This window comes from Eriocheir sinensis, unplaced genomic scaffold, assembly GCF_024679095.1.
Source record: "Eriocheir sinensis breed Jianghai 21 unplaced genomic scaffold, ASM2467909v1 Scaffold1002, whole genome shotgun sequence".
NCBI lineage: Eukaryota > Metazoa > Arthropoda > Malacostraca > Decapoda > Varunidae > Eriocheir > Eriocheir sinensis.
The window spans coordinates 78,774-93,594 of record NW_026110300.1 but is presented as its reverse complement, the minus strand read 5'-3'; positions in this window follow the sequence as shown (position 1 = coordinate 93,594).

The window sequence follows — 14,821 nt, the reverse complement described above, 5'->3', positions numbered from 1 at the left end:
ATCAACAAATTAGGGATGCGTAATAACCAGGGTTGGCATTAAGAACCTCCCCACCTAAAAAAAAAAAAAAAATCCAGTGTTTTTTGTTTTAAAAATTTTACATAAAATTTTGTTTTATATTCTATTCATAAAAAAGGTCCATATATGTGCATGAAATAAAAAAAAGTAAAATCCATAAAGATCTTCCAAAAAAATAATATCAGTTTTTTTTTTTTTTTTAAATTTTATTTGCTTGTGTTCTAGTTTTTGCTTTGACACACCTTACACACACAACCACCACGCTACGACACGGTTTAACCAAGCCAAACCATACTCGGATACGCCACATTACACCCAGCCATATCACACAGTCACACCACAAATCACTCTTAGATTAAGGCCATCTTACATCGTGACTATACATTGCCGCTATAGTAAATCGTTTCGCACAACACCATTTCCTACACATGAAAAACTAGTGTTTTCTATTTCATCAACCTTTTCCATTAGGAATAAGTCAGGGCTCAATCTTGTACTTGCCATGCCACACAGTTTGCGATAATAATTACTGAAATCGACACAGCATTCCGAAATTAATACATCAGTAAATACAGTAGCCACAAAGGACCAACCTGCCAAAAAGTAAACACACCAATCTCCAGTTCCCCGTTCACGACTGTCGAGTGGTGCGTGTCCGATCACACCTCACGCCTCTCTCCCTGTCCAGTACGCGTACAGTACAAGTCAGTGGGCGGCCAGGCCCCTAACCCTAACGACCTGTGGGGAGCGTGTACCCCCTGACAGACCCTTGGCGTACCTTCTGGGGAACGCGTACCCCAGGTCAAAAAAAAATGGTCTAAGTGATAACACACACACACACAGGAAACAACACTACTTTTCCTCTCTGACTCATAACTATAATTAATACTAAATATATATTAGGGTAGCTACTAACCACACCAGGGTGCCCCGCTAAGCACAACAATTAAATAGTGTGATCCTCTCACTCACGACAAGAAGAGACTGAGGAACTGAGGAGTGCTGAGTGACCGGTAGTCAAGCCTCATCCGTTCATTTCCTGTACAGTACAAGCTAACAACCTGTATCAAGAGGACCTTAACAAGTGTCTATCCTTTAGATAACACTTCAAACGTTTTATTTTACCCTTGGCTACTTTTCAATTGCATATTTAAATTGATATACATATAAATCTGAAGAATAAACAAAAAAATAATAAAACCCAAAAAAGCCCCCAAAACCCCAATGAAGCCCCCCAAAAGCCCACCCAAAAACATTTTTTTTTTTAAACGGGTTTTTTCCAACCCTGGTAATAACCTGTATTGTCCGCGCGCTGTTGAACTTGCATGCATACATTTACAACAAAGAAAGCAGCTCAAGGGCAAAATCAAATGAAAAAAAAGCATATATATATATATATATATATATATATATATATATATATATATATATATATATATATATATATATATATATATATATATATATATATATATATATATATATATATATATATATATATATATATATATATATATATATATATATATATATATATATATATATATATATATATATATATATATATATATATATATATATATATATATATATATATATATATATATATATATATATATATATATATATATATATATATATATATATATATATATATATATATATATATATATATATATATATATATATATATATATATATTGAGGGTATGTATGGGCAGGAGATTTTCTCTTAAACATGTCTGGTTATACGTGATAGTCAGTTCAATGTTGACTTTTCTTAAGGAAATTCTCTTTCTCTCGGATAATAGTCCTATTCTCTTTTGTCAATTTGGTGATGACTTCATCGTAAGTGGTCATCTTTGTTGCCAGATTGCGATTTCGGGTTTCTTAACCCTTCTTCAGTGGCTTGAGGTGTTCAGTGGAGGAGTTGTTTTCTGCTCGCTGGTGGAGAGAGAATGGCTGGTGTACGCCGGGTGACCGGTATTTAAGGCGTGTCATCTCCCTCCCCGTGCTGCGCACTGGCTGCTGATTGGATGGGTTGGTGCGCAGCACTCCTGCGCATACTCGGGAGAGCCTGTAGATTTAGGGCCTGTTTGTTTAAGTGGGGCTCCATTTCTTTTATGTTGAGGGCTTCTAGAATAGGGAGGCGTCGTTCGTCGGGGCATCTTGCGATTATGTCTGTGTTTTCTTCTAAAATTTTCCTTGTTTAAGTAGGTAGTATATATATATATATATATATATATATATATATATATATATATATATATATATATATATATATATATATATATATATATATATATATATATATATATATATATATATATATATATATATATATATATATATATATATATATATATATATATATATATATATATATATATATATATATATATATATATATATATATATATATATATATATATATATATATATATATACGTATATATATATATATATATATATATATACTTTCTGAGGCTACTGACAGCAATCTCTACTCTGTTCCCTCCTACTATCTCTATCCTAAATTTCAATCCAAAGCTGGATGTTGCGCCTACGTGCGCAACGACATCACTTGCTCTCGTGCCCACGACCTTGAATCTTCTGAATTTTCCACCATCTGGCTAAGACTTCATTGTCATTCTATTACTAAATACATCTGTGCTGTTTCTCTCTCATCTAACTCTACCAACTATGTAAAATTCTTTGACTATTTGAATTCTAAAGTGGAGCACATCTTGACCCACTCTCCCTTCGCTGAAATCTCCATCCTAGGAGATTTCAATGTTCACCACCAGCTTTGGCTTTCATCCTCTTTCACTGACCATCCTGGTGAACAAGCCTACAACTTTGCTATCCTCAACGACCTAGAGCAGTTGGTCCAGCACCCTACACGTATTCCCGACCGTCTTGGAGACCGGCCCAACATTCTAGACCTCTTCCTTACCTCAAACCCTTCTGCTTATTCTGTCAAACTGTTCTCTCCGTTGGGCTCCTCCGATCACAATCTTATTTCTGCATCCTGTCCTATCGCTCCTGTACATCCTCTGGACCCACCGAGGAGGCGATGCTTCTGGCATTTTGCTTCAGTTCGGTGGGACGACCTGAGGATGTACTTTTCCGATTTCCCGTGGAATGATTATTGCTTCCAGGATAGAGACCCCTGTGTGTGCTCAGCGCATCACAGAGGTGATTGTCTCTGGAATGGAGGCATACATTCCTCGTCCTTTCTCTACTCCTCACGCTAAAAAGCCTTGGTTTAATCACGCTTGTTCTCGTGCTGTCAATGATAGAGAGGCAGCTCACAAAAGGTACCAGAGCCTTCAAACTAATGCTAATTATGAACTTTACATTTCTGCCCGAAATCGTGCCAAATCTATTCTCCTACTAAACCAAAATTCTTTCATTAATAGAAAATGTCAAAACCTTGCTTTCTAACTCTTCCCGTGACTTCTGACATCTAGCCAAAACATCTCCTCCAACTTCACTTCTTCATCTTTCCCTCCACTCAGTCCTGACGGCAACACTGCCGTCTCATCTATCTCTAAGGCTGAACTCTTCTCTCAAACTTTTTCTAAAACTCCACTTTGGACGATTCTGGGCATATTCCTCCTACTCATCCCCCCTCTGACTCCTTTATGCCTGTTATAAAGATTCTTCAAAATGATGTTTTCTATGCCCTCTCTGGCCTCAATCCTCAGAAGGGTTATGGACCTGATGGAGTGCCTCCTATTGTCCTTAAAAACTGTGCCTCCGTGCTGTCACCCTGCCTGGTCAAACTCTTTCGCCTCTGCCTGTCAACATCTACCTTTCCTTCTTGCTTAAGAAGGGTGACCGCTCCAATCCCTCAAACTACCGTCCTATAGCTTTACTTTCTTGTCTATCTAAAGCTTTGAATCAATCCTTAACCGGAAGATTCAAAAGCACCTTTCCACTTCTGACCTTCTATCTGATCGCCAGTATGGGTTCCGCAAGGGGCGTTCTACTGGTGATCTCCTAGCCTTCTTAACTGGCTCTTGGTCATCCTCTCTTAGCCGTTTCGGTGAAACTTTTGCTATTGCGCTGGACATATCAAAAGCTTTTGATAGGGTCTGGCACAAATCTTTGCTTTCCAAACTACCCTCCTACGGTTTCTATTCTTCTCTCTGTACCTTTATCTCCAGTTTCCTTTCTGACCGTTCTATTTCTGCCGTGGTAGACGGTCACTGTTCTTCCCCTAAATCTATTAACAGTGGTGTCCCACAGGGTTCTGTCCTATCTCCCACTCTTTTTCTGTTGTTCATTGATGATCTTCTTTCCAAAACGAACTGTCCTATCCATTCCTACGCCGATGATTCCACTCTGCATTACTCAACTTCTTTTAATAGAAGACCCACCCTACAGGAACTTAACGACTCAAGGCTGGAGGTTGCAGAACGCTAAGCCTCAGACCTTACTATTATTTCCGATTGGGGCAAGAAGAACCTGGTGTCCTTCAACGCCTCAAAAACACAGTTTCTCCACCTATCCACTCGACACAATCTTCCAAACAACTATCCCCTATTCTTTGACAACACCCAGCTATCACCTTCCTCAACACTAAACATCCTCGGTCTATCCTTAACTCAAAATCTCAACTGGAAACTTCATATCTCATCTCTTACTAAATCAGCTTCCTCGAGGCTGGGCGTTCTGTACCGTCTCCGCCAGTTTTTCTCCCCTGCACAGTTGCTGTCCATATACAGGGGCCTTGTCCGCCCTCGTATGGAGTATGCATCTCATATGTGGGGGGGCTCCACTCACACAGCTCTTCTGGACAGAGTGGAGGCTAAGGCTCTTCGTCTCATCAGCTCTTCTCCTCATACTGATAGTCTTCTACCTCTTAAATTCCGCCACAATATTGCCTCTCTTTCTATCTTCTATCGATATTTCCACGCTGACTGCTCTTCTGAACTTGCTAACTGCATGCCTAGCCCCCTCCCGCGGCCCCGCTGCACTCGACTTTCTACTCATGCTCATCCCTATACTGTCCAAACCCCTTATGCAAGAGTTAACCAGCATCTTCACTCTTTCATCCCTCACGCTGGGAAACTCTGGAACAATCTTCCTTCGTCTGTGTTTCCTCCTGCCTACGACTTGGACTCTTTCAAGAGGAGGGTATCAGGACACCTCTCCTCCCGTATTTGATATTGCTTTCGGCCACCTCTTTTGTTTCTTTTTTAGGAGCAGCGAATAGCGGGCTTCTTTTTTATTATTGTTTTCTTTTTTTGTGTGCCCTTGAGCTGCCTCCTTTGTTGTACAAAAAAAAAAAAAAAAAACGTATATATATATATATATATATATATATATATATATATATATATATATATATATATATATATATATATATATATATATATATATATATATATATATATATATAGTTTCCTCTCTGACAGTTCTATTTCTGCTCTGGTAGGCGGTTACTGTTCTTCCCCTAAACCTATTAATAGTGGTGATCCGCAGGGTTCTCTCGTATCTCCCACTCTCTTTCTGTTGTTCATTGATGATCTTTCCAAAACAAACTGTTCTATCCATTCTTACGCCGATGACTCTACTCTGCATTATTCAACTTCTTATAATAGAAGACCCACCCAACAGGAACTAAATTATTCCAGGCTGGAGGGGGCAGAACGATTAGCCTGAGACCTTACTATTATTTCCGATTGTGGCAAAAAAATCTTGGTGTACTTCAGTGCCTCAAAAACAGTTTCTCCACCTATCCACTCGACACAATCTTACAAACAACTATCCCCTATTTTTTGACAACATTCAGCTATCAAGGTGATAGCTGAATGTTGTCAAAAAATAGGGGATAGTTGTTTGTAAGATCCTCGGTCTATCCTTAACTCAAAATTTCAACTGGAAACTTCATATCTCTTCTCTTACTAAATCAGCTTCCTCGAGGCTGGGCGTTCTGTACCGTCTCCGCCAGTTCTTCTCCCCCGCACAGTTGCTATCCATTTACAGGGGCCTTGTCCGCCCTCGTATTGAGTATGCATCTTACGTGTGGGGGGGCTCCACTCACACAGCTCTCTTGGACAGAGTGGAGTCTGAGGCTCTTCGTCTCATCACATCTCTTACTGATAATCTTCTACCTCTTGAATTTCGCCGCCATGTTGCGTCTCTTTCTATCTTCTATCGATATGTTCATGGTGACTGCTAATCCGAACTTGCTAACTGCATGCCTCCCTCCCTCCTGCGGCCTCGCCACACACGACTTTCTAATCAAGCTCATCCCTTTACTGTCCAAATCCCTTACGCAAGAGTTAACCAGTATCTTCACCCTTCCATCCCTCACGCTGGTAAACTCTGGAACAATCTTCCTTCATCTCTATTTCCTCCTGCCTACGACTTGAACTCTTTAAAGAGGAGGGTATCGGGACACCTCTCCTCCCGAAATTGACCTATCTTTCGGCCAATCCTCTAACTCTTTATAGGAGCAGTGAATATCGGGCTTTTTTTTTAACATTTGTTACCTTTTTTTATGCCCTTGAACTGACTCCTCTGCTGTAAAAAAAAATATATATATATGTATATATATATATATATATATATATATATATATATATATATATATATATATATATATATATATATATATATATATATATATATATATATCTATATATATAAGTAGTAAATGTACGCAAGTGGGGTAATTGGAGCAGGGGGGCACTGAAGTGGGAGGCAGGGGGTCAGGGGGTGACGAAGAGGGTTGGATTATCACCCTACCCCCATCCCTATCGGGCTAGCGTACGGAAGTGGGGGGTACTGGACCGGGGGGTGACGGGAGTGGGGGTAGGACGGTCAGCGGGAGGGTGACGGTAGAGGGTGCCCAGCGGAGTGTGAGATAAGATCGCGGAAAAAAGGGGCTCGAATGACCGCGAGATTATAATCATGGAAAAGGGTAAAGACATTACCTTCCTTCCCTTCCTCCCTTCCTTCGTTCCTTCCTTCCTTCCTTTCTTCCTTCCCTTCCTCCCTTTTTTCCTTCCTTCCTTTCTTTCTGCCTTCCTTCCTTCCTTCCTTCCTTTCTTCCTGCCTTCTTCATTTCCTTCCTTCTCTCCTTATCTCCTTTAATGCCTCCCGAATATCGACTGACCACCACTTGCGTATATCCCTTAAATGCACCGGCAAACACATTTCCTACACACACACACACACACACACACACACACACACAGACACACACACACACACACACACACACACACACACACACACACACACACACAGGGAAAAGGGATACTTATGCCATAACCACGAAAAAAGAAGAAGAATATCGAGAACTCAAAGGAAACAAAATCACTGAAGAATTATTATGATACCAAAAATAAAATAAAAAATCCCCATTGAACGTAAGACTCGATAAACTATATAAGTTTTTGCTAGGTGTATTGTAACATTATCTTCTTATTTCTCATTTCTTAACTTGTTTCTTCTTATTTCTTTCCTCAACTTATATATATATATATATATATATATATATATATATATATATATATATATATATAGAGATATATATATATATATATATTGTTTTTACTCAAGTTATTTGGTACCATCTGACCCTAAACAGTGCAGCACCAAGTCTTTTTTTCTGATTTTGCATTAATTAATCTCTTATATCTCATTTCTTAACTTCTTTCTTCTTATTTCTTTTCTCAACTTACATTTCTTTATATTTTCTCCTGCTCTTCGGTGCCATATGACCTTAGACGTTGCCGCACCGAGTTTACCTTTTTCCCTAGATCAAGATAGCGCTCAAAACGAAGGAAACCCAGAAATACCTCAGTGAGCCAGTGAAGGGAAGGAAGAGACAGTGGTGTGAGAGGGAAAGTGGTACGGAAGAGACGAGGGAAAAGGCATAAAGTGAAAAAGGATCATGTGCGTGCGTGCGTGTGTGTTTGTGTGTGTGTGTGTGTGTGTGTGTGTGGGTGCGTGTGTGTGTGTGTGTGATATAGTGTGTCTTGGAATCACTATATCAAGCGATTTAAAGCCCGGTCAGTATTGTTTAGAGGTAGTTAAAACTGCAAACAAATTGGTTGGCTTCATTGGACGAGTCTTTAATAATAAATCGGAAAAAAATAATATTAAAACTGTATAATTCATTGGTTCGACCCCGTCTAGAGTACTGTGTACAGTTTTGGTCTCCCTATTACAGAAAAGATATAGAAAAGTTGGAACGGGTTCAACGAAGAGTAACAAAGATGATTCCTAGGTTGAGAAATTTATCATATGAACAAAGGCTTAAAGAAGTAAATTTATTCAGCCTATCAAAACGAAGAATGCGAGGCGATCTAATAGAAGTGTTTAAAATGTTTAAAGTGTAACGGTCCGAATGTGAGTGAACGAGAGGGTATGCAAGTCAGTGAGTAACAGAGTGAGTAAGTGTAAGCGAGTGCGTGAATGAACGAGAGAATGTGAGTAAGTCAGTGAGTGACAGAGTGAGTAAGTGTGAGCGAGTGGGAGCGTGAATGAGTGAAAGAGTGAATGAGTGAGTTAGTGAATGGGTGGCTAAGGAATGTAAGTGCGTAAAAGTTTATGAGAAGATAACACGGCGAGCGAAGGAGCGAATATATGAACGAGATTTACTGAAATCCCTCATCTCAAAGCCTCGAACCCCCCAAGAAACCAATAACTAGTTGGTTAGGTAGGTAGGGTTTGATTGTAATGCCGAGAGGGAGTCACGTGAAGAAGGGGGAGGAGCTTAGCGAGGAGCAAAGGCGAGAAGGCGAGGGCAAGGAGACCCACGGGCCGGTGAGGAGACGAGCACCACTACAGCCAGAAGGCAGCGAGAGAAACTTGGGAGACGCGAGAGAGAGCAGACAGAGAGAGCAGACAGAGGCGGCAGCGAGATACCACAGAGAGCAGAAAGGGAAGCGGGCTGGTCAGGCCGAACAAGAGCCGGGAGAAGAGACGTGAAAGCGGAGTTGAGTGAGAGAGGTGTCCATCTCTCCACTCAGCGCCCCCCCGATAACCACCCACGGCCTGCTGTGTGAGACGGTCTACAGGATGGGAACTTGTACGGCGGTGTAACCTGCCCATCGACTGCCCTGGTGGCCGTCATACCACTGCCCTAGGCTGCTCCCTACATCACGACCAGCGCCCGCCTCTCCACACCAAGCGGCCGCCCATCACCAGGACCGCCCATTCCCATCGTGGACGTCCCCTGCCGAGCCCGACGCTCACGCCAGCTCTTGCCTCTCCTCCTCCAGCAACCAGAGCTAAGCATTATGAGTATTCCCCCCAAATCTCCCTTGTGCAGGTAGCTAGTTAGATTAGAGGCATACAGCCTGTCAGTCATTCGTGGTTTGTTTTAGTACTCCGCTAACCTTTAAAAATGAAACCCAATACATATTAGTAGTAACAAATGTACGGAAGTGGGGGTAATTTGGAAGTGGGGGGGACTGGAAGTGGGGGTTGGGGGGGTCAGCGGTCATGGGGGGAAGAAGGTATCTGACCCCTCCCCCCCCCCCACACACCCAAATCTTTTCCTTTTTCACCCCCCCCCTCACCCCCCACCTCACCCCCTCTCGGACTAGCGTACGGAAGCGAGAGGGTGACGGGAGTAGGGGTGCCCAGCAGGGAGGGAGGGGGAGGGGGTGACAGGAGAAGGGTACTTGAAGGTTAAGATAAGATCTTTGACCTCGAATGACCACGAGATTATAATCACGGAAAAGGTTAAGGACATTAGGTTAATGACCAGGCTGAAATATGAATTTACTCTCTAATGCAAGTCCGAAAATAAAATAAAAATCGCCATTGAACGTAAGACTCGATAAATTATTTAAGTTTTGCTGGATGTATTGTATCATTATCTTCTTATTTCTCATTTCTCAACTTGTTTCTTATTTCTTTCTCAACTTATATATTTTTTTACTCCGGTTATTTGTTGCCATCTAACCCTAAACACTGCAGCACCAAGTCTTTTTTTCTGATTTTGCATTAATTAATGTCTTATATCTCATTTCTTAACTTCTTTCTTATTTCTTTTTCTCAACTTGCATTTCTTTATATTTTCTGCCTGCTCTTCGATGTCATAATTTTATGACCTTAGGCGTTGCCGCATCGAATTTACCTTTTCCGTAAAAGGGACATGTGTGTGTGTGTGTGTGTGTGTTCCATTCTCCGATTCTGCCAGTGAAATCTGCTGCTAGAGAGAAATTTTGTGGGCCAACACTTTGGTCTTAGGAATATGTTCTGAAGGGAAAATTTTTTGGTATCTTCAAACTGCCTTCGAGTTTGGTACCTGAAAACTGATTTTTTTTTCTCTCTCATAAGAGTAGCTAACAAATAAAAATCATCAAAACTCTCTCTATCTACATTCATAGAAGCCATATGTTACCTAACTGAAACTCTATCCCAACAACCAAAATACACTTTCATTTTTCTTCCTGTTTGAATTAATTAATATCTTATATCTCATTCTTAACTAACTTTCTTCTTATTTCTTTTCTCAACATATACATTTCTTTATATTTCTGTCTGCTCTTCGGTGTCATACTTATTTATGTTAGACGTTGCCACATCGAGTTTTACATACCCTATGAATCAAGATAGCGCTCAACCGAAAACCTTAGAAATACCTCAGTGAGTCAGTGGAGGGAAGGAGAGCTTGATGTGAGAGGAAAGTGTACGTGTATGTGTGTGTGTGTGTGTGTGTGTGTGTGTGTGTGTGTGAGTGTGTGTGTGTGTGTGTTGTTCCCTCTGATTCTTGAAATTTGCGGCAGCTAGCTCAGAATTTTGTGGGTCAACTTTTTTAGCCAGATATATGTTCGAAGCCAGGTGGTGAGATTCTATGGTATCTTCTAAATTCTCGCCGTCTATTAGTTCGAAGTTACAGAAAACTGAATGTTATTCTCTCGTCAGAGTAACTAACAAATCTAAAATCCTCGGCTCCTCATCTACGTTCCATGAAAGATTGCCATGTTACTATTAAGAAACTTGTCAACAACTACAAATTGACGCACTTTCATCAAAGCAGTACTAATTTTTGTTACTTTTATGGGTGCGTTTCTCTTCACTTGAGATTTTACCTTGATGACGAAATGCGTCATCGTGCGCGAGAGGGTTAAATAAATCCAGATTATCTCAAATTCACTGTCTGGGCCAGACCGATATTCGGAAGAAGAAGAGCAAACCAGTTTGGAGTATGTATAAATATGCTTTCCATATATTCACGTCATATATGGATATCTTCTTGTTGATTGGGGTATAAATACTCAAGATCCCTACAGTTTCGCTCAAGCATTGTTGGAGAGCCTCCCAGGTGAACACTTATTATTCCAATGGTGAACTCAGGGAAAAAGAACTCTTACACGTTCTATACTCCCAACATAAACCTATGGTTTGGCTCTCAACCACTTCTGTTCACTCTCAAGCATAAGTTACTTTTAACCTCGAAGTCACTTATTCCTGAAGTCAGGTAATGATGTGTTTCTGCTGACTCTATCCTCCCATTTAATATTAAATTTAATTTCTATGATCCTGTTACCTAGTAGACTTCAACACTCAATGTAGCATTATGTCCTCTTTGTTAGTTAGCAACAAATCAAAGCCTGCAACTACCCTCGTTGTTCTAATTAGCATAGCAAAACGCTATCCTGCAGCGAAATGAAAGAACCATGACATGGAAAAACTGCATTGTGCCTGTGAGAACAATGATACAACACTCCCTGAAGCAAGATTCCTTTCAGACTAAATTCCACCTGTGATATACTGCATTTATTAATCATGCAGCATATGAGCCTGTCTTATTTAGCATTCTGTAATATGTCTTTTGAGAAATATTCTCATCAAACCTTCTTCGAATGGGTGTACTGCAAAGCTCTCTTTCGAATGGGTGTAAGAGACATCACTTTTTTGCTATAGCGTAAGCTTACATTATAGTGAATAGAATGGAGAAACAGTAGAAAGTGGATCCTATTGTGAAGTAATGCTGTAAAACCATTTAGCTGAACCCTACACACTGTTTTGTATATGGAACAGACTTACGTGGCCGAACTCACACTGTTTTGTACATATGAACGAACTTACATTGACTGAACTCTGTTGTATATAGAACAGGCACAGCAACTGGACTCACACACTGTTTTGCATGCTTATAGAACAGACATATTAGCTAGACTCACTGTTTTGGCCATATGGGAACGAACTTACATTAGCCCTGAACTCACTGTTTTTGTATAGAACGAACTTACATTAGCTGAACTCACACTGTTTTATATATAGAACAGACTTACATTAGCTGAACTCCACGCTGTTTTGCATATATATAGAACGGTCTTACATTAGCTGAACTCACACTGTTTGCATATAGAACGAACTTATATGCTTGAACTCACACTGTTTTGCCATAGAACGGGCACCCTATATTATTGAATTCCACACTGTTTTTGAATGCTCCATTGAACTTACATTAGCTGAACCCTTTTGTTTTGTCATACTAGAACAATTACATTAGCTGAACTCACACTGTTTTTGATTATAGAACGAACTTACATTAGCTACGAACTCCTTTTATTTTTGTATATACAGAACTTGAACTTACACATTAACATTCCTGTTTTGAATATAGAACGAACACCCCCATTGCTGATCTCACTGTGTTTTGAATGATAGAACAGAACTTACAAGCTTCGACCCACTCCATGGAAAATAAAGAATTTTCCTAAAGGCTTTATAATAAAGTCAATATGACCGATATGAAGATACGGCACGTCTGTGAACAACTCACTGTCTTCTCTCTGTAAATGCCTGAATTTTAAAAGGTAAGGGTAAAACATCGCTGACCGCGCCGAAAAATCAGGAAGCAATTACATTGAAGCTTATTGTAACGGGCATTTAAATGAAAAAAATCACAAATGCAGCGCACTCCTCATTACTGATATGCGGATGCACGACAGGACGTTAATCCACGGCCAGATGCTGCTACCCTGACTTTGAAAATCAAACTAAGACCATTGTTCAGTTCCAGAAAATACCTGTGAAGTCACCACGATGACGCAGTTTATTGACACGGCATGTCTTTGTCTGGTTCACTCGCAACTGGCGAACCAATTCATCAACACTGAACGAGCAATAACCACTACAACGATGTTGAAAATGGCACATACCGCCGTTACCATTATTGATCAAAAGGAAAGCGGGTTTTTGATAGCTATATAGATTCGATGGAACGACTTTCTGAGACGTCTTCCATCCCCGCAGGCCACTCGTTTATTAACAGAACTTTCCGAAAGTGATTGTGGCATGCTCAGAATGTTTGGGAAGTAACTGGGTGTCAGGCCTGATGGACTATTTGTTGCTTTATGTAAAAGTGGATGACCTTCTGTGATGTCTTCCTAGGTGAAGTATTTGAAAGGATGAGTTGGATAATGTAAATTATAATTAGCCTCACCGGGATTTGCTATTGAGCTCTTTTGGTAAAAACGCAACAGGAATTAGAGATGTAGTTAGCCCACACTACGCATATCGTGCATTCAAACAAATAACGTCAGGGGCTACTACAGAAGATGTCAAATGCGTTTGTACGCACCAATAACATTCTACGAACCTCAGTTTAATCAAAAACAGTAGAAACACTTTCCTTTCATATCAGGCTTCAACAGTCTTTATCCACTGTAATACAAGAGGATTGCCATGGATATGAAGAAAACTTCAGATGAGACAGAAATGCACTGGTTTTTCCAGGCAGGGAGGGGGGCTAGGTCAGTCAAACAATACGATGGCGATTTTGGATACCCCTCCATTCTACTGTACACGTCTGAGGAAAACATCTCCGCATGAAGTCATTGAGAAAACTGGATGACCTCCACTGACCATCCAGAAGACACAATATCATCAGCGAAGATATATCGTCGGCCCTTTTTTGAATGGTGAAAACCGCCCCAGTACTGCCGTGTAAGAACATAAACATAGTTAGAACACGTGTTGCTCAGGAAAATGCTGTTGCTCTGTCCTCACTCCTTAAACTGCTTATTCACTTCAGGCCAGGTTGTTTAAAAATTGCATATTTATATGTTTCAGCAAAAACTTACTTTTCTTGCCGGGCTTCATTCAGGAATGCTTTGAAGCTGGCAAAGGCTTTACTTGCCCTATCAGAAAACTGCAATCAAGTGTGTTTCAAACTGTTTTGGTCGATTCCTGATGAACGCGGCAAATGTAATCGAAAATTTATGAATAACTTGTCACCAACCACGAAAAGTTTTTTAGGCTGGTCAGGAATCCTTACCGCTTTTAAACGCGTTGTACTCCCCTCAATGATAGTCCATGTAGACATAGTTCATGTAGAAATATTCACAGGTGAATCATCCAATGCATTGGCTACTACGTCCTAGAGCATTGTCCAGCTGCATTATATGATTTCTTTACGGTATCATGCGCAGAGAGGCTCGTAGGATCAGCGAAACTGGTATGTTGTGACTGGTTCATAATAACAGAGCAAACTCTGATCTGTCAACAGGTACTCATAGGAACCTTTAAAAGCCATATGAACACAAAATTAACTTTAGCTCCTCCATTCCTTGTTACCCTTCGAACAACAAAACCAGAAACTCAGTTTTCTCCCAGAGTCTGGAAGGGGAAGAACCATCTCAGAATTTGTGGGTGTAAGACCAAAGTTATGCTCATCCTCTTGGCAAGACAGTGACCGGTTGAGTTCACAGCTAGAGCGTTCCAAAAGCTCATAAAAGAAAAAAAAATTATCATAAACCATTTTAGCTGAACCTAAATTGTTTTGTATGCTAGAACTTACATTAGCTGAACTCACA